Genomic DNA, 23,506 nt, shown 5'->3' with positions numbered 1-23,506 from the left:
AGCTTTCTCGATGATTTTCATTGTTATTCCACAAACAGATTTTTATGTAGATTAGCTAAAATTACAACAAAATCTCAAATAGGAGGATGACATAAACTCATGGGTGAAGACCATTGCATTTCCAATTGGAGCCCAATTCCACTTGTTTACTGGCTCCATTTAGTCAGATAGAGGTGGTGGTGAAGGCTGGGAGCAGCACGGCCCTGCAGATCCACTCACACTAAAATCCAGCATCTTTTAATCCTTTATATACCAACTCAACCTCATTGGAGATTCTTCTTCAGCCAGACTCAGGAGTAATCCACTCCGGGTTTTGCAGCCCACCGTGGCCCCTCACCAGCATCCACGGCTGCCTGGCAGAGCCATCACGGCTCCCTCCTCCTCACCGCGGGCGCTGCACGGAGTCTGGGGAAATCTCCTCCAGACTGGAAGTTCAGACATGTCAGAGCAGCCCTCATGGTGATCTCCCCCCGCTGTGGTCAGAGCGCCACGTCTATATTTGTCCACGGTGAGCTGGTGTCTGCAGCCTTTGCTGCATCTCTGACTGCGTTTCCGGTGCTTTGACCAACATGCTCTTCCAACCGCCTCCACACCGACACCTCCGGTTGGTCCAGATGCTCGTTGCAGATTCTGGAGCGGATGAACTGATTGTAGTGGTTACTAGGCTTCATATTCAGCTCTGTTTATCCACTCTGGGCTACTGTAGAAAACGCAATGAAGCAAATTCTTGTGCCCACGTCAATATTTTTATAAACATTTATAGGTTAGTGTATGGTTGAATATCACTTCCATCTCCCTTGATGGAGTATGAAAAATGTCAACATCTTGGCCTTAAGACGTTGAGTTGAAGCATCACTGTCTTCCTCTTTTCTATAGTTCTAGGTCATATTACCCATAGTCAGTCCCACAGCATTGAACATACTCATTTTTATGAATTCCATAAAACTAGGATCGCAGATGGAAATTTGTATTCATCTTTTGTTCAAACCAGGAAGTGCCCGCTCAAATTAGGCTCTCATGGCTGGACGTGAAACGAAGACACGGTGACGCACCTCACGTCACAGGCCGCCGTGGCCACAAGGCTCTGCAGGGAGACTTGGGGAGATTCCTGCAAAATAGAACTTGACCTCTAATAAGAGCAGCTATCTATTCTGCCGAGTGTGACATTTTGATGATATGCCGAGAGTCTCGGGAGCAGGGAGCTCTCTGGTGTTTTAACCGAGCTTTTCTCAGCGCATCTGCTTAACTTTGACTGAGGTGAATGTTTATTCTCAGCCCATCCATCCGGCCATATCCGGACTTCTGCTCAGATTGGACCATTCACACATGCCAGGTCACCATTTCACACATTTTCCTCATGCGCCTGGCAGCTGTCATTCTCTTGTTAGAGCTTTCAGGGGCGACCCACAGAAATGGGAGCACATTTAGGACGTTAGTGACCGTGCGCTTCCTACTGTTGCGGGAGGTTTTCCAAATCAGTCACATCGGGAATAAAATGCCATCAAAACAATTTCAAAATCGATTGCGCTGGCTTCCAGGTGAGAAGGCGGTCACCAAACACAACTGTGATGATGTCGAACAACACCGGCGTTCCCACACGTTCCTAAAGAGCAGGATTAAATAGAAAAAGATAATAAAAACACCTGTGTGAGATGTAAACGAGGGATTACACCCACAAATCAATAGAATTGATTCTACACCTAGTTTCACTGGCATAATAGCAATTGAGCGGATAAGAGAAGATATTTTGAAGCTCCTTGGAAGCCAGATGACTGGAGATAAGCTTTTCCAGTTGATTCTGCAGCAAGAGGCAGTTGGTGTCATTGCTAACCAAATAACCCTAATCATCATTGATTAAGCTGAAAGCAAATGATAGACAGACTTCAGGCATTTCCCAGTGTTTGAGTCAGTGTATTTTTATGTGTGGGAGTTGTGATAAAAGAAGAAAGCAGCTGCTTCTATACCCAAAGGTTCTGCTTCATTTAACGCGATAGAAATTCTGATAAGTCAAAAGAAAGGGTTGTTTTTTTCTTAGGGCATCAGACTTGGTAATAAATTGCAGTAATCACAAGTGTTGAATTATAGTAATTAACTGTTTCCAGGAGGTAAATAGAGTCAAGGAGCTGTTTTGTGCAACTAAAGGGTCTGACTGACTAAATGGAACCAAATCTGCAACATAATCACTCACGGACCTGTCATGGAAAAGGTCCTGATGCGCCGTGAAAGGCACACCATGGCGCAGGCCTGAGCATGAAAAAAGTGTTGAGGAAAGCAAAAGAGGACATTGATTTTAGACTGGTTGGATGCAGCGAGAAGGGGGGGAGAGAAAGAGCCCAGGTGATTTCCATTCTAGTCCTCTAATCAGGCTCTGATTTACAACCTGGATGCAAATGAATGTAATTACTTGCATTTAGGTAGCAGCAGAAAAGCAGCCTTGCACTACAGCACTACAGCAACACAGCATCAGCAAGCTTCGTGCTACAGCACATTTGTGCCTGTTTTTTTTTTTTTTAAATGTGCAAGAAGCTCTTATTGATGGAATGGTTGTGGAAATTGGTTTTACACTAAGTGCAAGTCTAAAAAATAAAAACGTTTATTTGAATTCTTGGCCAATCTGGCAATCAAATTACGCCAAATCTGCACCTGTACGAGCCGGATCAGTCAGAGCCATCTGTGAGAAGGGTTTTATTGTTTATACTGGGGGCTGTGTTGAGAATACGTCTCTGTTGGCGCATGCAATTGCGCTCGGTGACGGGTGGGAGGCGCCGTAAGGCCTGGCTGAACGCAACAAAGTGAAAGGGGAGGAGCAGCACTGGGAGAAAAGTGGCTACACGGTGTGCCAGTCCGTCCGACCAGCCGCTTACATCTCAGATCCGCCGCCGTACAGTGAGCACAGCGAGACGCGTTTGCCAAGTTGCTTCCACTCTCGTAGTTGGCGTGCGGAGAGGTGCCAAGACGGGCCACTTCCCGACCGACACGCAGCCTTCACCGGTGCGCACCGTTGTTAATTTGGCTGTAAAATGCAACAGCAGTCATTGCGGGATAAAGACAGACTCCACACATAATCGGCGCCGTAGCGAAACAAGGACGCAAGCCGGGGAAACGGGAGCAGCGAGCGGCCGGAGAGGTAAGCGCTCCAGTCGGCGTAGGTGAGCACGGCAGCCGCGCACACGTTGCCTTCGCTCGGGTTTATTTTTTTGACCCGCATCGCGTTAGTTCAGGTGGAACACGGGCACCTGTCCTGCCAAGAACGAGGTGGATCATCACTTCCACGACCATCCCCTTGTTGAGGACCAGAGCCCACCAAATGGTGCGTGCTGCGCTCTCGTTGTGCGCAAGCGCTCCCGCGAAAGAAAAAACTTGAGCGTGTGACAGAAACCAAAAAGGTTCAGAAAAGATGGAAATCATGTAGTTCGATCATTGGGACGCTGTCACGGCTAAAAATAAGATAGATGGATTGAACGAGTGGTGCCCTAAGAAACTTTTACGCGTTTAAGCGACGAGTGGTGAGAATTTAACGCTAATAAAATAGTGTTTTTATACTCGCTCGTCGTTTACAGTTCAATTCATGTGCAAAACGGCATTTTTCACATCAGCTATTTCATGATCTACGAGGAGCATTTATGATATCGTGCAGCTGTACGTGCCCGCGCACAAGAACGCAGGTCCCATGTGTTGTTACGGTGAAGCAGAGCTGACACTTGGGCAGAAAATAACAGATGAACCCTGAATCCATCCATCTCCGTGCGCTGCCAGTTGTCCATGAGGCATCGTGTTAAATTTATTTTCTGTAAAGTGAGAACGTGTTGATGGAAGAATGAGGTTGGGACTGATCATAGTGTTATCACATCCCATCCCTGCTCTGAATTTAGACACAGTTTATTGTGCACTGGCACAGCCACAACACACACTTGTCAATCCTCCCTTGATTTGGCATCGCTGCCTGTTTACAAGTGCCAGGAATGACATGCTGGGATAGAGTATAGAGATGTACACCAGCCTGGCTTGACTCTGATGTGCTCCTGATGTGAACTGATGCTCCCCGGAGTTGTTATGCCGTTAATGAGAAGAACATGTGGAGCTGGGGCAGGACACACTTCCCTGCTGATGACATTTTAAAACCTAGCAGGCTGTCATGAATCGAGGCGGGGATTAAGAGCTTTAGTCCAATCCCTGCCTGAACAGACGGCGGGCTCTGTACTCGCTGAGGTAAAACAGCGCGTTTACCTTCGGTGCCTGGGTGCCATCGAGCAGGGGTCCTCTTGTCTCGGCAGATGTTCCGATGAAGAATCGCATCTGCGTTGTGTTGTGGTGCAGCAAGCATTGCCTCTGTGGAACTGTCTCTTTTTCCGTTTTGTCAAAAGCTTCACCGCCGTACCTCAAACGGGGATAATCCTCTCATATATCAAATGTGATTTAGTTTGGTCTGGGGAACCATGTTGGCCCTAGGAATTAATTTACAAATTACCCAGAGGCGGTTATCCTGTTAGCAAAGGCCAATTCATGATGGCTCGCACGGCAAATTACAGTGATTTATCTTGAACCGGTTTTATTTATTTCCCCCCCAAAAAGGAGAGCGAAACTGCAGGGTGGTGGGCTCATCGTTTGAGATGTGTAAATAACCTGAGCTGTGACCACGGGCAGAGGAGGTAGAGAGATGACATGCTGTACAGTGTATTCCTGTTCTTGGATGAAGTTGTGATCCACTGCTTTAGCCTCTGGTGATAGACTGCAGTTTAAAGGAGGCCAGAGAACAGAAGCTGTGCCAGGCTCCCCCAACAAACATGACCGCTGTAAAGCAGATAAACCGAGAGGAGTCTTGACCGCTGTAGGGCAGCAGCCTTGAGAAGGTTTGTCTGCACCGGCTCTACATAATAAAATGGATGAAGCTGGATATTGCAAAGCCAATTTTGAACAATCTGACCCCTGATTAGGGGAAAAAATGGCATCCTATGTTTGATTGTGTCCAAGAATTGCCAAAAATGGAAGAAAACGCATGACACAGAAAGCGTATCTGGCCGTTTAAAAGTCAATTAGCTCTGCTTGAACAGCCTTAGCATCCGACCACTTCCCGCATGAGCCAAACAAGACAGTTCTGATATTGTTGGTTGAATCCAGGAAGATTTAACAAGATTTAAAAACCCCTTCAGCTTAAGGTAATGCTGTATTTTCAGGTCAGTCACATGATGTTCTGTTTTAGTTTGAGCCATATCAGGAAAAATAAACAGTTGTGTTTAAAGAGCCATCAAATTGTGTGTTAAGATATCAACTTTAATTTATCAACCCTTGAAATAAACAGATGAATAAACTAGAAATAATTAGCACAAGTGGATTGTTGCAAGGTCAGTTTATATTTTCAGCACAGTGGATGAGGTGGACTGGTGTTAACATGACTGGAAGATAAAAATATTTCCTCTTTTACAGTCAGACTATTGGTTCAGTGCCCCAAATCTATTTTTTTCCCCTGTATAATGTGGTTCAAAAATGTATTACCAAAACCTATGCATAACATCCATTTTTATTCTGGCTTTATTTGCTTCTACATGAAACCATAATTTTATTAGCTGTCGGTTTGATGCATTAAGGTGTGCATCATGCTTTATGACGGCATTGCAACTGTTGTTTTTTTTTTTTTTTTTTTTATTTGCAGAAAGTGTTGGAGTGCAAGGCTGCACATAAATGTCACTGGGGCAAACTAGATTAGCTCTTTAATACAAGAGCTGCTGCTCCCAGAGCCACTTAATTGTTCTGACCCCAAATCCATAAAAGTTTATTGGTGTATCAAAGTTAACAGACTTGATGGGAGCCCAGCCGACGGAATACTTTACAGTCTTCTGTCGGTTAGCTGTGAGCAGGCGATGGAGGTGTTTTATTTTGAAAGGCTGAAGGTTGTTTTCTTTCGGAACCATGTTAATAATTTCCAAATCCAAATTTTATCTTTTCACTATGTTTGTTCCTGCGTCCTCCAAAAACTCCCCGACAGGTTGCTTAGCTGGAAACTGACATTTTGCTATTGACGTAGATTATTTTTTGTGCTGCGCACCGTAATTCCTGGAGAGAGCGTCAGGATTCAGTGGGGTATGAAATGGAGGCTTTTTAGCTGCCCTCTTGAATGCTGTCCCTGAAGGACCAGTGATGCTGGTATCATGCGTCTACAAGGCTTGCAGCTTCCCTGTCCAGAGACCCCGATGATCTAAAAATGCACCGAGCTGTGAACTTTCTTCATCTGGGGAGGTTTGAGTTGGCAGCTCGATTCCTGATGCGAGCTCCTGCTTTTTTTAAACATGAGTGGTAATCGTGGATCTCCCACCTCACAAGACGAGCCATTCAGCACGTTGGTCAAGCGCTCTTTCTCTTGTCAACGCTGCTGTGTCACCTTCTTATGCCTGCCCGACTTGTTCGAGCATGACTCTTTTTTGTATGTAGTCCATCAGCTGTCCGGGAAGCAGGGTTTGGGTGTCCTGCCTGACGGCTGAGGCTCATTAGGCCTGGGGGGAGCAAGCTGACACCCACAGCCACACTTACCAGACTGGGACCCAATTCCAAATTTACCCGTTGCTTTAACCCAAAGTCATTTCATGTATGTGTGTTGGATTTCATTCCCACTCGCAGCAAAGGCAAAATTCGCTCCATGTATGTCCAGGAAGCTCACGTATGTTTTAAATGACAAAGCTGTTCTTGCTGTCAGACCTCAACCTGCATAATTCACTGTAGGCTGGCGTGGTAGTAAGCAGTATGTGCTCGAGGACAAAGCCCTTCCTCCTGATTTTCATTATACTGTAGCTGTGGCACCACAGCTGGTCTCAGAATGTGGACAGGAGGCTCCATATTGTCCATCTATAGCATAAACGAGCCTGAGTGAGCAGCGACATCTCAGGCAGCTTCTAATAGCAGCACAAATGGCTTAAATTCACTTGACATTTTTGAGGACTAGGGGGGAGGTTTTTGTTTGGATCCTGGTGTGTGCGGCCTCTTCTCAGGGACCCTGCAGTCTGGGCGACTGCTGTGCTGTGAGTGACTCCATGGGGGGCAGGTTAAGCTTGTTAGCCCCATATGAGGACACCGCAGCTTCCCTCCCTGCAAAGGGGGGCGATTTGAAGAGACAGTGAATCTTGTAGCTCATTGCTAAAACTGCTGCCTCTTGTTTATGCGGGCTCTCATTAAACCTGGCTAAAGGAGTATTTCTGCTCTGCGGCTATTCGACAGCCACAGTTCCCTCACTATCACTTTTATGAACCTTAGTCATTTTAATAAGGTCTATTTTACTATCTTTTCCCAACTTTGGCAACATCACCATATTCTAAGTATCCTGGCACTGTTAAAAACACAGAATATATCAAACATTACACGAGGCGCCTCGGCTCTTAGGAGGACATGGATGCATTATATCGTAATTGATTTAAAATTGAATCTGCCTCGAAGAGAAGCGAGGCTGGAAATAAAGTCTGTTGGAACAGGTTCGGAGGCGCAGACTCAAAGCTAGTCCGCTCGAGGCGAGCAACACTTGAAATCATTTCAAGAGGGAAACAAATTTCGCTGGTCGCCTCAACTCAGTCGCCTCAACTCATTTCCTCCTCGACTTTCACCTTAAAAACCTGAGAAATTACAATGCGACCATTTGAGCTTCGCCACTCCAGCGCTGCAGCGCCATGCCGCAACTTTGTCCAGACTTTGTCATTAGTCTTGATAAAGAGGACCAAGAATGTCAAACGTTATAGAAATATTGACTATGTGATTTTCAACAGAAGGAACAAAATCTTCACGGGCCCATTATCTGACTATTATTGCAAATAACCAGAGTTGACAGGTTATTGTTTGCCCGCATGCAATGAGATTAAATCTTGTTGTTCTTTTACCATGCGCTTTATTTCAGATGTCTGTTTGTTCTTCAACCGTAAAACACTAAATCATCCGCCTCCTGTGAGGAACGAAGGGGGAAATGTTTCCCCAGCCCACATCGCTGCGCCTTACGGCACTGTCTGATTTGCATAGCCACAACCGTGGAACTTGGAAAGTGCCTTGCGAGTTAAGAGGATTCATACGTCCTGTTTGCATAAGGTGTGACACGTATCCTTAACGAAGGCCCATTAATAACCAGTTTGGCAAAACTTTTCAGCCAAGTGCTGGAAAACCCTCACAATAGATCCCAGCCGTTACTTAATTCTTGGCTCTGTGTACTCTACTATTGATTAATTAATTTTTGGCTATACTTTCTCCCTGCAGCCCAGTAGCCAGGGTCATTACTTGTATTTAGTAATTACTGCATGACATCTGGCAGGGAATAATAATGAAAACAGGCCGGTGGTGTTGTCAAGCTGATGTTCTCTGGGGGTTTCTGGCTGCTGCTGCTCGGTGACGGACGACTATATCTAAAATGAACATCAATGGGCCACCTTGTTATTGAAATTTCCGTTGGCCAGCGTGCAAAAATAAAATAAGGGGACTTCTAATACGGCCCCTTCTGCTCGGGTAAAAACCCCCGTGTGCTTAACCTCTCTTTAAATCCTTACACTTCATTGGAGTGGACTTAAAAAGCCCGACGATTGGCACTCATATCTGCAGCCAAGGATATTAACGGCGAAAATCGGAGAGGTGAATGAATTCCCATTTGGACACGCATGAAGGCCGAGCTCGGGTATCGGAGCAGCTTGTATATTTTATGTGTTGCAGCCTCGGCAGTTTGTTGTATTCAAACGCACGCTCGCATTTGGCTGCAATAAAACTGACCGTAATGTTAATAAGACGGCGGCATTGTAAAGATAGCTTTTGTCGTCGCTCGGTGCCTCTGGGCCTCGGTGTCGTTTTATAGTGTTCCTGTTGCTCACCATTTGCAAAATAGGCGTATCTGCTCTGTCTGTGCACATTCATTTGTTTTCACTTGGAGAAAAAGCTGTTTTAATTTTACGAGGGGAAGCTTTAAAGTCTTGTTATGCCTGTCAGTGGTCATTCGATAGTCTGGCAGACACGGAGGTGCTCAGTTTTTTTAAGAGTGAGACCTTTGCATATTATCCCACTGTTTATGTTAAAATTCCAGACAATGGCTCCACTAAATAGTCCACTCCACTAGTCTTTAAGAATTGAGACAATGCGATGGCAGCCAAATTTGATTATTAATGGGGGGGTCTCTATCTCTCAGGCCGTAATTGGTCTCTGCTGATTGCTGCGCTCTCTGATTAAGAAATTCCATTAAAATTGATGTATCATGCTTACAAGTGTTTTTCACAGCCAGATAGCTCCTTCAATCAATTGATAATTACACAGATGATTCATGGCTGGGGTTCATTGTGACAAGGTTGTGATGTCAGACATGCTGCAAATTTTAAAAAAGAAAAAAAAATTGTTGCTTGGAGAACGTTATTGCGGCTCTCTGCACTTATTCTCATTGAACAATCCCAGTTTTAGTTACCTGTCATGTATCGTTACGATTTTCCGTCCCATTAACGGCTGCTGCTGCAGCTCCCGTTGATTATCACTCACAGTGGCTTTTCAGGTACCGACAGCGTGTTTTGTCTTTACAGATGTGCTATTAACTAATTGGTCAAAGAGGAAACAATATGTGGCTCTATAGGGAGAGAGCGATGATGTACTTAATGATTTAGCTTTGTGTGGAGTTAATGGGAAAAGTATCTAATTTCATGCAAAAGCAGGCAGGTTTTTTCCTGCGGGGTTTCAGCTAATTTTCTTGTTTAAAAGGCAGAGGAAGAGAGAAATGTTCGCACCAGAGCCACAAATAGCTCTGTAACTTAAAGTAACACCTGGCAACGCAGTATTTTGTACAAATCATTAATATAAAACCCACACAGTAGAACATCTTTTGAAACTGTTAAACTAGTGTCACTTTATCCTTTTGTATGGAAGGGGACAGAATCATATATTTAAAAACAATATCAGAATGCACTCTCCTTCCCATGGAAACAATCTTTTACTTAACTGTCAATTTGACAGCAGCGCGAGTGTCATCTCGGAGAAGCTGCTTCCTTTCTTGCACCGTCATCACAATGGAAATCTTTCTGTTTTTCTCAAGCAAAGAAATATGCATTCATCCATCCTATTTCCCCTCTCTAAAAATGCACTCAGAATCATGTTCTACAGACCATTAAGACCATTGATGTGACGTTTTGCTAGACAGTCAGCAAAACATGATAAACGAGCATGCAGTAGCCTTTCACTTTTTTTCTTTTGCGGCCCATCCCGTGAATTGTCTATAACCTCATTTTATACATTCCTGACTGATGGGTATAATTTACTTTTTGTGTTCTCTCCCTGAAGCTGTTTTACCTGCCAGAAGTCAGCCTGTATTTCTCAGAATGGCTTTAGAGGGCTGCTAGAGAGCATCTACAAACACACCTTTAGATATAGGTTGAAGAATAGAAGTCTTACTGTGAAAGGGCTTTGGGCCAATATGGTTGGACTGAGGAAGCTAATTTAGAGAAAATAACTCCTCCTCGCGGCATTTATGATGAGGTCATGCATAAACGCGGCTCTCTGAATAGAATACTTTATCTTTAATATCAAAATTGATGTTGAGGTCGCTTGCAGCCATGGAAGTAACGTAGTCCCATTTCCTCTAATTAACTCAAATTGGTTTTGTAAAATAGGTCATATTGTATACATATTAAACTAAGACAGAGATCATGAAGACAAACGTGCACAAAGACGAGCTGTGGTGACTTCCCCTGGGTACCGCCGCTGCAGTCAGATGATGGCTGTTATGTGACGCTCAACAATGAGGCTCTTAGAAGTGTCGTCTCCAGCGCGAACCCTCCTCCACTGTTGCCGTCTTTTAACGGCCTCCAGATTTGCTAATAATTGCGTCGCTGCTTTATAAATTAAACATCCTGAGAGGTCTTCCAGCTGCAAAAATGTCTGCTTTCTGCCCTCATCTGCCAAATTAGGGCTTTGACCCACAAAATAGGTCTCCCAGGACAAAAATAAAATCTCTGTGGAATCATTTATTTCTTCTCCTGACCAGAGATCACATTTCCTAAAGCTAATTGTTCCTCCCCTGAATCTTGTTTTCTTGTCATTAACAGACCTCAGCCGTGAGCTAATAGGGACCAAAATTATGAGTCTGTTTTTCAGGTGCGAAGCGTCGGCATACTCACTGTGTGTTATTGTCTCTGCAGGTGTAGACGGCAATACTCCAAAGACCTCATTTGTCTGTGATGAGCATCCCCATCCACCAGAGACCAAAGGTACGGTGAGATATGAAAAGCTCATTTTGTTGTGTCCCGATAAACATTTTATCATGCGACAGTCAAGCCTCCCAGCGTGCTACAAATGCACCATAAAATGCGAGTTGGTTTCATGCTTCCTAATGATTTTATTGTCCTCATCGGATCGCCATATAAAAGTTCCAAGTGTAAATTATCATTACGGTAATGAGGGTTAATAATTCATAGGAAGAGTTTTAATTGAAAGTGGGACAGCTGAGGTTTTGACAGGGATTACTTTGTGCTGCGTGTAAAGGTTCTGCAGCGTTGGCCCCGTGTAGTGGGGGGTTGATGGTCTGGAATTATTTGATATATGGCGACATTAATTCTGCTTGACTACCCCACCAGCAAATGAGCTATGTCCGTCTTTGTTTCTCTCCCCACTATGATCACGCAATTCTCCCAGCGAGTAAAGCCGAGTTGGTCTCTTAGTGAGCAATTAGAGCCTGATCTTGGGTCATTGAGAGATAGGATTACTCCTGGACCGCAGGACCCCGGGAATGTACCGACCCCTCTGGTGGTCCGCTCACCGCTGATGAAATAGAATTGAATTAATGGGGTTGCCCACTGCGAGCAGTGATTAGGACGACGTAGCGCCTTTGATCCCCAAGCGAGGTGACCAGACGTGGGCACCGCAGGCACACAGGTGGGGGTTGGGCTGGATGGTCGTGTTTTTAGTAGGGAGACACACCGATCCACAGTGCATCACGGATCAGTAGTCATGCCCCTCACAGGGGATCGAGCCTCACGCTGGGGGGGGGGGGGGCAGGTGGAAAGATATTTAGCACCTACAGTCACATATGGGGCGCCCAATAAGGGTGATGTGAAGTCTGCTCTGCTTTAGGATTTCTGATAAGCAGCTGTTGAAGCCACATGAGTCTGTTTGTTGCTTGTAATTTGTTACAAACATATCAACAATAAATCACAATAATGGCAACTGTGATTAATAAAAGAAAAGAGAATATTAGAGACCGGCAGAACAAGAATAGGCAACACATTTGACTAAAGTCAAACAAATGCTGCTCCTTAGAATACTAATACTGCGACATTTGGTGAAATCAGCAGTTTACCGAGCAAATTTAAATAGTTTTTTCCCAAATGTCCACGTTAACACAACAACCAGAACCCCCAGCACGCAGAATTTCTGAGACTATATGCATTATTTGCATTTTCAGTATTAAAGTGCATCTGTAATTTAATAGTATCTACAGACTTGTAGAATCTCCAGGGGAATACCAGCCAGCCATAAAGTCTTGCTATCCGTCTGCATAAAGCTTCCTGCTGGTTGGGATTTTTTCATTAACTGGTATAGCTGTTCTCACCGCGAACAAAGTGCACCCTATTGAGTCGAGAACATGACGCACTGTATTGCGGAATAAACTAAAACCACTGAGCCAGTCTTTGTTCAGACCACAGCAAGTAATCTGGGTAAGCAAAGCCTTCTCCCTGCAGACGAATTGCATCTTTTCAATGGAAAACAAAGAGAAAAGCTGGATAATTGAATCTGCCCTGCTACCTGAACCGAACAGCCTGAACTCAAGCAGGAAGACATTTTTTAAGTTGCGTACCTTGGAAAGTAATGGTCATCATCACCCTTGTTTACCCAGCAGTGGGCTGTTTGCTTTGAGCCCCCAGACGGTAAGCAGGAGCTGTCTGCTGGAATCATTTTCAAGGCCACCTCGAGTAATGATAGATGACAAGCTTCTGTGAGGAAGAAAACACATCTCCCGGTAGCACGCAGAGCTACTCAGACAAAGCTGCCATCAGCTGGCAGCCAACTGGCTTTGTGGTTGAGGAGGAAAGTTGGGAGCTGGCGCTGATGGTGGGGTGAATAGAAGCCTCAAGGGGACCGTGCAGCACCTAATGAGAAAGAAAGGCACATCTCCCCTGTTAAAGAGTGCAGTAAATTACAGTGAGACTTGTGCAGTGACTGCTGCTTCCTGAATACTAATGCTAAGAACCCAGAGCGGTCACCTTTTGTGTCCGAACAAGAAGTGGATTTTTAGTGTTACTTAGCAATTGCGATTTTATTTTTTTACTTCAGGCAGATTTAATATGTATTACTTTGAAAAGATAAATGTCATATGTATTATTCAGATAGACTCGCTCTCGGTCGTTACATTGAGGTGGTGGTGGTCTCGCTCCTTTGAAAAAGGAGACGATGCCACTTTTTGCGGCTTTTAACTGTGAAATAGCCTCAGCCGAATATCCACCGTTTAAAATCTGTGCAAATCTGGCCTTTAATTTACTGATGCTGATGAAAAACAAGACACGGTTTGGGAAAGTCAGCTAAGTAGACTTACAATTCATTAACTTGTCAAGCTACTGCTCGTAAGGTCAAGAATTAATTTTGATTCTCAAATTGGTTTTCAGTGTGCTCCACCAGAGCTGCGCATAATGAGCCGCAAGTGGTGAATCTAGGGATGGATTATAATTCTTTCCCCCGTTTAATCATTTGAGTCTGTCAGTGGTTTTGGAAGCTGAGGTGTGACATCTTCAGAAGATGTTTTTCAGCAGTCTAGAAAACGGTCTAATTAGGAAATATGGTTTCAAAAAAAGAATCTATTTGGCCTTATAACAGGCTCGGTTTGCTGAATACCTAGATAAACAGGTTTTGACCTCTTGGCTTTTTTTGTTGTGGTTGGAAAGGACTTCTCTCAGGCTATGGAAATAGAAATGTTCATAGAATCCTCTTAAATCTTTTTTATATCTCTTTGTCTGGTCTGCTCACTTCTCGGATCAACTGCCCCCCTCGGGCTGTGCTGCGGGTAAGATGCATTCTTCATTTATGGATTTAGCCAGCATTACTTCATCAAGCCGGCCTGTGAAAACATTTTAAGGTCTATAGCATTGGTGTTTGTTCAACACTGCACATCACTTCCCTTCAGCAGCAGCCTTGGGCCAGAATTGCAATTATTTTTTTCTGACATTCATATGTGATAATATAGAATAAAATATCTATCCATTTGTGTTATTTAAAGGTGATGTATAGAACTAAAGGTTTTGCGTGAACATGCGTGTTGCTGGACTCTCCTGCTGTGCAGAGAAACATGTTGTCATGTATGTTTTCTCCCAGTCCCATACAGCCTGTCATGTGTCATCCTTCACGGACACACTTAAGCTTAAAGAGTACGGGGGGGAAAATGTCTTTTGAAACACTCCTTTAAGAGCCCTGCCTTCGCCTGCTCCTATTAAGACACAAATGAGTCTTTACCTGCTGACAAAGGAGGAAGCAAAGCTTTGAGGAGGACATTTATCCGGTGCCAGGATTTTGAGGTATTTGTCTGTGGAGGTGGGAAATGTCGGCTGGATAAAGCCGTGTCCGAAGCAGAAAACTGGTGTCGCTAATGAGGTGACCTCTGACCTGGCTGCCATCAGGTGCCTGTCTGCTTCATATCTGCTTTGCTGTCACAAGCAGTTGCGAGTAAGGCCAAGCTTGCCTCTTCTGCCGGCCGGATGAGGACCTGGAGCCACTGTCTTATTGTGGAAAAATCTCCGTTATCCATGATCCCATTCACATTCCCCTTATAGACCATAACGCAGCCGGACCACAAACGGGTACATTTGTTGCTCACGCTTCTGCTCTTGTCACATGAAGACCGATGCATGGTCGCCACGGTACCCCCCCGAGTGATTAAGACATGAGGCACTGCAGGGGGTCCGCACGTGGTTAAAGAGGCATAGAATCCTGAGACTGACAGGGACACAACGCACAGCAGGGGTTCTGCCGTGGCATCTTACGCTGGATGTTGAGGCTAATGTCTGTATGGGGCACAACTCTTGTGCCGTCTCTGTTCCTTTAAGTGGTTGCACACGCCATCAGAGCCACATGGAACGTGTCTGCCAGTGAAATTAAGATGCTCGTACAGTATATTTTACATCATTAAAGTTTAACTCTCGGATTACATTTAATTTTACATTATTTATCTTGCACTCTTCACTGCATTTAATTTTTGAAGATCCTTATTTATTTATTTTTTTGGGATAAAGATCTGGCTTTCTCCACTCCCGAATAGATAAATAGCAGCAGGGAAAGACAAACACTGAGAAATAACACAAAGAGGAATGTGAAAAGTGTTGAGCATCACCAGCTGTCCATCCGTCCATCCATTCAGCTGTTTGTTTGCGCCAGTCGTTGCCAAACCCTCGTCCCTCCCCCCCCTTCCTGCCTGTGCGCACATGTCCTGCAGCGTGCCCATCAAACAGCAGCCATTTGTCATTTGAGGGCACGGAGTCTGTCTGTCACATCAGCTGTATTACTTAAATCTCCAAATAAATGTCCCTTTGTGCACTGCCTGTATTTAGTGTAATACTGAATATCAGTGCTCTAGCTCTGAGCTTGTGTATTAAAGGTTATTGTGCACCATTATTTGAGGTGCTTTTTAAAAGCCTAGTCATGTCTCAAGTAGAGTAGCAACTGACAAGCTTTTCCTTTTCTCCAAAAAGCATTCATCAGGTTTACAGCTATGCACAAGAAAGGCAAGGGACACGCGTCACGTTATTCCGCCTGACAGTGGGATAAAACTCGGAACTTATTGCTGTTGGCGCCTCTGCTTTGCTCGCTAAACGCGGCACAGTATTTTTTTCAGCTGACGCAGGCGAGAAATATGACTTCCTTCCCATTCGCCTCCTGTTGCCCGCTGCAGCTGCCTGGCATCCCGCAGTGGTGACATTGGGACGAGCTGCGATCCGCCACCGGCCGCTGTCCGACTGGCAAAGATACACTTGAAAGAAAGCGATTTCCGCGCCCGGCGTGAAAACTCCTTTTTAACCTTAATTACGTCGCTGCACTGTGAGGACCCAATGTTCTGTAGTAAAAATTAATTTCCCAGCAGGGACCCTTTTCAAAGAATTCAGGTGCACCTTCTTATCATCCATGGTCAGCGGGTCCTGTGAAAATTGACTCTGAATTAATTGCGAGTATCATCTGCCAGATTTTTTATTTGGATATCTCCCTAATGTTGACAGAAGCCTTAATGGCCATCTGCCGAGTGCAATCCGTTATGGCGCATTTCTCTGTCGCTGCATATGTGCGGGATGTCTCGCCTGTTTTATGGCGTTTTCCACTGCTGCTCTGAAGCATGACTAAGCGGGCATTTGTTTCTCGTCTTTACCTTGAAGAGTTTAGAAGAGGGCAAATACCGTAAGTGCTTGAGCAGTCGCTGGCAAGGTGTCTTAAATATGGCCTCGCACTCTTAAACGGCCGCCGCCTCACCTCTTGAATTCTAAATATTCAAGGCAGACTTGACGCTAATAAAGAATCTTTTAACGGGTCGCACACACATGGAGCACAGATGTCAGACCCTTACTGTTGTGCCTCAGCAGCGGTTACCACATACATTCCTGTGCCATATGTGATATTCCTTAACTGCCCTCAAAGCTTTAGAAAACGCACAATCGCTCTCAGCTTTTTAGTATCCGCTGCCTAGCATAATAGTCAAAATTCAGCCCAACTCACTAATTGTTCCCTTCAAAATTGCTGTGCCGCTTGGAAAATTGAATTTGAGATTGAGACAGAAATCGCACAGTTCTGCCGCACATCAGATGGGAAAACTGCAGAGTGAATGCCTTGATAAGCACGTCTGAAGTGTACTTGAGGTATCAGGTGTTTTCGGCTTCGAGAGCACCTGAAGAGCGGAGGCCTATTCCGTGCTTGCTGACCTTCTGTGGAGAGATGGTGAAAAACAAACGTGAATGGTTGCGTAGTATTGAGTTGCAGCGCGACCTTTTATATTTGCATTATACTCCATGTCTTTTGGACTTTTGTGTTTGGTCTGCTTCCACTCATGTCGCCAACAGAGATGCGCATGAAGCTGACACATATAGCATGAAAACCCTGAGCAGCAGCACCTGAAGCAAAGAATTCTGGGTGAGAGACATAAAGTTTTCTTAACTGTGGCCAGAAGAAACACCAGCGTCTGTAATTTCTGTAAATATGAGCTGGATGTATAGATTAAACACAGCCGCGCGATGAGACTTTTTTGAAACGGGATTTCCTATAATCTCATTTTGTCTGGGTTTGTCATTGCACATTCCTTTTCCCCCCTCTACACTGCGTGGTGCTGAACAATATGGTTTTGTAATTCGCCATTTTTATGTCCGGGATGGCTCAGCGGCCGCGGCCAGTCGCTGTTTCGGAGCGACGCAATAAAGCAGAAAACTACAGTAACTCAGTGTACAGCTGTTTTTTTTTTTTTAAGAACTATTGAATCTTCTTGGTGGTTCTGCGGTTTTGGGTTTATTTTATTGTCAAACAATAGAGGAAAAACTCCAACTTGCTCTTCTTCTTGAACCGGGCCATTTATTAACCATTTTTAAAGCTGTACTGCGGGATTATGCTCAGAAATACTGTAATACTGATCTAATCAAGACATGAACAAAGAGGTAAATGAACCAACAAATTAAATTCTCTTGATATGCTCAGCATACTTACGCCCTTAACTTACTTTGAAATTAATTTCACGGTCAGATAAAGTTTCTCCTCACTTAAGCAGAAACATTTTAGCCTTTTTACACCCCCCACCCCCCACCCCACCTTATTCCAAAAAAAACCAAAACATGGTTGAACTTTTTGGAGGTAGAAGTTACACTTCCCCATCATCTGTGGGGAATGAAGTTTTTAACATGCCAGGAGTGATTTCAGCACATCCAAGCAAAAAAAAAAAGCCGATAGGGTCACCAACCTGTGAGCTCGCCCCCTTCCCCTGACATTCCCCACAAGTTTCAGAAGAAAGAGTGGCACCCACTCTTTCTTCTGAAACTTGAGGGCTCTTTTTTCATATCCTAACAAATTCAGCTACTTCGGGGCTGAGAGCACCTCTTGTTTTGCTTGTGAAAAATCAATAGCCATTACACACGAGAGGAAGAGAGGAGGGAATGAAAAGAAAGAGACAGGCTCCTATCCCTGTCAGTCTGACCCTGCCTGACGGCTGTCATCTCCCTTAATTGCTTTGCTAATATCATCCCCACTCAGTGTGGATCTGGGTCAGCAAAGCTCCGCTGCTGGAGCCGACTGGAGGCTGTCTTCCTCCATGAGCTGTCTCACGCTGCCTTTTTCCTCCCCTTGACCCTTAAGGCTCACCGTGGCTGGAATACAACAAGGTGACATCTGAGCAAAAGACATCGGTTCTTGTTCTGACATGACCCAGGAATGGCTTAATCCAAACTTTTTTTTTTTTATGTGGTAGATTATCCTTTCTGCACTCTATTCTGGGAGGTGAAATAGGCTTTCCAGAATTAACCTTTGTATTTCCCTAAGGTGATGTAAGATGTGAATTTTTTTTTTTCCTATTTCGCTGCTCTTTGCACCTTTTCCCGAGGCCGAAACATAACTGAAATGGCTCGATACTGCAGGAACTAGCATGAAAATGTATTAAATGGTGATTGTTTAGCATGATAGACATTGTGTACACTGTTGGCATCTATCTATGTAGCTAGCTATCAAGCTAGTTTTTCCCTCTGGCTGTAATAGTCCTTAATTGTAATTTTGTGTTTGCTTTAATGGTCGCAGCTAAAGGCAGCCATTTTGAACAAGGTAGGCATGAGTAGAGGTATCGGTAATGGCATCAGCCCCAGGTTTCTGAGCCAGCAGCGGTCAAAGCCAAATACTTTCCCCGTCTCCAGGTTTAATGTAGCATGTGAGGGCCGAGGTGAGCTTCCAGGGCCGTGGCTGAGGCTTTGTTCAGGCCTCCCGTCCCTCTCTGATGGGCGCGGTGGAACAGAAAGCCTCAGGTGAAACAGCTGGAGAAAGCATCCGTTGATGACCCTCCGTCTTTCTTCCCATTTCTCTCCCCGCTGTATCCTCCAACAAAATGGGACACATTAAATAATGGCACAAGGCCGCAGCAGAATAACTATTGTGGCTCAAGTATATTGTTATTTTCCATAAATAGACAATGCATGTGGAGATGTAACTCGGCTTCAGGTAGAGAGACACAGTAGAAAGCTATGAGCTAATGGTCTGCTGCTTCCTCTCTGCAAGGCCGGCTTTCTTCTGGTGGGTCTCCCTACATGGTGGAGACTAAAAGTCCAGCTGTCATCCAAACTGTTTGGTTTGGAGGCTCTCGGGGAAATGAAGAGCAGCGGACCCTCCGGGGATGGGGAGGCCTGATGGTGTGGAGCTGCTGTTTGGTGGGAATAATGCCCAGATTTTGCAGATCTGTGCCGTCGCCGTTCGAGCCACATTCTAACGAGCTTTGGGCTCGCAATGGCATATTTTTCATTCACAGTATCTCTGCTCTCTGCACACATTTCCTCCAAACCTGCTTCTGTTTGCAGAATTTCATTAAAGATGACTGCACAGCTCGCTGCCCTCATATCAGAATTTGGAGTTCATTAGAAATAGCAGGTTTATTATCTGGTTTTATGGTGAAATGTGATAGCAGTTCAAGAAGCCATAATTCATCCGAAGATCCTCCTAGAGTCCTGTGACAGTACTTTCAGGTGCGCGTCCTCTTGCCTGAAAGAAATGTAGCATGACTGCATTGCTAATTAGTCCTCCAGTTTTGTCTTGATTTAATATTTCCACAATTACTGTCCGTGCTGCAGCGGGAGCCGTAGGTAATGGTTGATGATCCCAGGAGCTTTTCCTCAGGGGCGCCAAATTCCAGCTATTGAATGTCTCCATTATTGTATGGATTGCTGTGAAATGCGGTGCCGACATTTGTGTCCCGCGTGTCGCATGTTGCCCTAATAAACTTATCGACCCATTAACTTTTCGAGATTATACGGTCTCAAATATTTGCTCATAGTCGACTGATTCGCAATCGAATGGAAAAATGATGAAAAAGAATTTTTGTTTTTCATAAAAAATGTTTTTTTTTCTTTTAAAGAGAATTTGAAAGGACTTGAAAATCTGAGCTTAATAAACAGTTATCGGCACGATCTAGACCTTATTGTAACCTAGTTAGGTAGATGGGAAGCTACATTTGCACTTTTATCAAAGCGGGGCGTCCTCGGAGATAGACGAGCCGCTTTCTTCTCAGTGGTTCAGCCTGTAGTCAGACAAGAAGGATCTGTCTTCAAAGTGCAACGCTGAAAGGAATAGAAATCACTTTAGGCTCCATGTTGGCACCGGGTTGACAACACACACCAACGCTCTCCTGCGCAATAACAATGGGCGAAGAAAAGAAATGGCTTTGGTATAATATAGAACTTTTAATGGGGAGACTGTTTCATGATTCGACTCCCAAAAATGCCAGTCATCTCAAATATTATCTCTTCCTACCTGCCTAGGTGGCTGTTTATGAACGATTGTTTTTGCTAATATTCATTTACATTAACACTGCGTCAGGCTGTCGTGATATTGCAGTTGCTGGAAGGTCCCTCAGTGCTTCCTCAAGAGAATTTTATCATCCTTTTTTTAAACTTTAATTGGCACTAATATGTCATTCTTAGCTCATTACTGCACACTCTTAGGTCAACGTTTTTTGGGGTTTTTTTGAGGTTCCATTAATATTACAACACTAAAATCAATGTTCTGACATTTGCAAAAGGATTTTGTAATAAAATAAAGATCATTTAACATTTGATTTCTTTTCTTCTTGGACCCCTAGCAAGTTTAACGCAAGCCTGTAAAATGGTGCATTATTTATTATTAATGGATGATTAAGGATAAGTCAAAGCCTTTTGCAGGTGAGGGTAGTTCAAAAGAAACGAGTCCCACCGCCGATAAATCCGACTCTAAACTGGTTGTTGTTAATTGAAGTCAACAGTAATTTCTCTGATCAGTTTTGCACCTGAATCATCCAGATGAATGGAGCCCAGGAAACTGCACAGGCGCTTCCAGCACATTGTTTGTCACCGTCTATTCCGCAGCCAGCCCGTGCGCAGCCTCTCTTATGCTTTGGTCTCGTGTTGATCGGCCAAATCGGGCCTGGTGGCAGCGTCGACGCCACTTACTCTCTCGCAGGAGCACCATCTGCCGCTCCGTGCTTCGCTTGCCTCTGCCGCCTCCATTGAGAAGGTTACAAATCAGCCCGGTAGGAGGACATTAACATGAATCCAGCTTGTTTGAAGATGAGCCTGTTGAGTGGCGCCATCTCCGCTCTGGGAGGCTGCGGCCTCACAGGGAACAGCCAAAGACTGAGGCTACCGCCATGGCTATGTTAGGGTGGTCTCTATTGCTTTTCAGATATCGTCATTTATTTTCCCAGCCAGGATATGTGTCTGGGTAGTATACACGTATAGGATATGTGGAGCTCCAGCAACCCTCCAGTTATCATATTTGACATCAGCAATTGACTCCCATCAGTCTGCAGACAGGAGCACTTTTACCAATAAAAATGTCAGAATGAAGGGTGCATATTTTACACCAGCTCAGCAACACCTTTTAAATATTTTCTGCTTATTCAGGCAAATCTCCCCCCCCCCCGCGCTTACGCCAAGCATTTGGGTAGTGTTGTGCTTGAAAATACTCACAGCCCAAGAGGGAAAATGGCTTCAATCAAAAGCTTCATGGTTTTATACGCAGCGTTCGGAGCGACTGAAATGGAATAGTTCACATGAAAATGGCCAATACCCACCTCGCCATCAGCATTAGCCGTTCTCATCTTCCCGCGTTTTTATTACAGGAGGGGAATCTCTATCGAGAGCTCCCGGTTTCAGGGTTTGTCTGCATGGCGTAACCACTCTTGAGTAGCGTGTAAACATCCACCTAAACGTTGCAGAGCTGGAATAGCGATGTTCCCGAGTACAACCCAGTCTCTAATAAATGAACATCAGGCCACTTCTTTCTTTTTTTTTTCTGAGTCTGCAGCTCTTGTCTGAGCTGTGTCTTAAATTATATTTTCTGATGGGGTAATTGAAGTAGCCAGTCATTTTTTATGCCCATGCCAGGTGGCTTTACTGCCCTCTCTTAGGCGGACGGGGAGCCTCTTACTGTGGACAATGACAAGCAGCTTCCTTTATTACTCAAGACCTCATTTCTAATCTCATTGTCTACCTGTGAGTTCCAGGTGGCACCGAATGATGAATGGGAATGATGATATGTCTTTCTGTTCTTGCTTAACCTAAAATCTTAATAAAAACCAAGGTTATTTGCTGCTGTGTTTTCATTAGATGTCTGGGATAAAGAGGGATCCATAATCGGAAAAAAAGCAAGCTAGGGACTCTGTCCTCCACTAATGAGTAGTCCGGATTAAAAAAAAAAAAGTTTATTACATAATTAATTACCAATATCCTGTTATAGCTGGTCTCAAAGAAGAGTCCAATGGCCTGGCGGTTGGTGTGTGGAGGTTGCGTGCCGCTTTACTTTCCCCATGGTTGTGATTTGATATGAGATTCACTAGACAATTTCCAGTTTATTACTGCTGTGTCCTGGTAGTCCCTGATAAGATTAACCAATGTCTATGAATCATTGCTGGGGAGCCGAGAAGGTGCCGGTCAGCGGCTGAATGTTCGGCAGAGCGCTACAGCGCGCCGGCGATCCGTACGATGGACAGCGGAAACTGCCCCAAGCAACCACGTTATGGTTCTGGAGGCCTGGCGGAAGGTTTTTTGGATATAACACATGGGTGCTGTGATCCCTAATCTGTGGCGGAAGCGCTGCTGCGGGTGTGGGGGTGAGAACGCTCCCCTGCCCCAAACTCAATTTCCACTGAAAGATTGAAGAGGCTAACATGCCCAGGGCGAGGCGCTGAACTCTTTCTTTTCTACTCGCATCAAGCTTTTAATTATTTTGTGAACCGGTCTCAGGCCCTATTTTAACCTTTCATGAAGAGCAGGGGAGATAAGAGAGCGCGAGCGCTGCTTTGGTCCCCCGCAGCTCAGCCGTGCACGTGCAAGGTGCAGACTTTTGTTTCACTACAACACCCGTGCGGCTTTGACAGCTGATTTACCTTTCCAACCCTCGTGCACACGCACGCATGCGTGAAATAGGCATCGAGAGTAATGAATTATGCAGCCTTGTAAAGGAAACAAACGAATCGATATCAAATGTCTGGCTCCAGTATTGACCTGAACTCATGTTGGTATGAAGTCTGTGTTATTGACTGAAAGCAAACATTTTTACAAATGTTGACACCTACAGGGAGGTTGGGTCCATCCTGGAAGACACATCCATTTGCAGTGGGCCTTCCACCTCTATGGCGTTAAATAGATGGATGATTTCAGATCCGCGAGTCACTGTTTACATCATGCTCGTCTCCTCTCTGTCAGCTCGGCTTTACAGACTAATCCTGACGGTGTTAAGCGCTGTTCGCGTGGGCCGTGTAGGCTGTTGCCTGTGATACTGATAAACTGCCTGGAATCAATGAGCTGCCCCCCCCCCCCCACTGCTCATGCACTTCCCCACC

The 23,506-nt window shown here is 44.8% G+C and overlaps 1 protein-coding gene across 3 annotated transcripts in view; it reads left to right on the top strand.

The window, feature by feature from the left end:
* Positions 1–2,417: 2,417 nt before the first annotated feature.
* klhl29 (kelch like family member 29) overlaps positions 2,418–23,506 on the top strand; it is a 143,441-nt gene continuing 122,352 nt past the window's right edge. For all 3 annotated transcript variants that reach the window (XM_003971580.3, XM_011611910.2, XM_011611911.2), the window contains exons 1-2: positions 2,418–3,127; positions 11,127–11,195. The gene's annotated coding sequence lies outside the window, so the exon portion shown is untranslated. The remainder of the gene's footprint in view (positions 3,128–11,126; positions 11,196–23,506) is intronic.

This window comes from Takifugu rubripes, chromosome 16 (genome assembly GCF_901000725.2).
Source record: "Takifugu rubripes chromosome 16, fTakRub1.2, whole genome shotgun sequence".
NCBI classification, from domain to species: Eukaryota; Metazoa; Chordata; class Actinopteri; order Tetraodontiformes; family Tetraodontidae; genus Takifugu; species Takifugu rubripes.
Note: the sequence above shows the minus strand (reverse complement) of the source record. Positions and strands in the feature narration are given on the sequence as shown.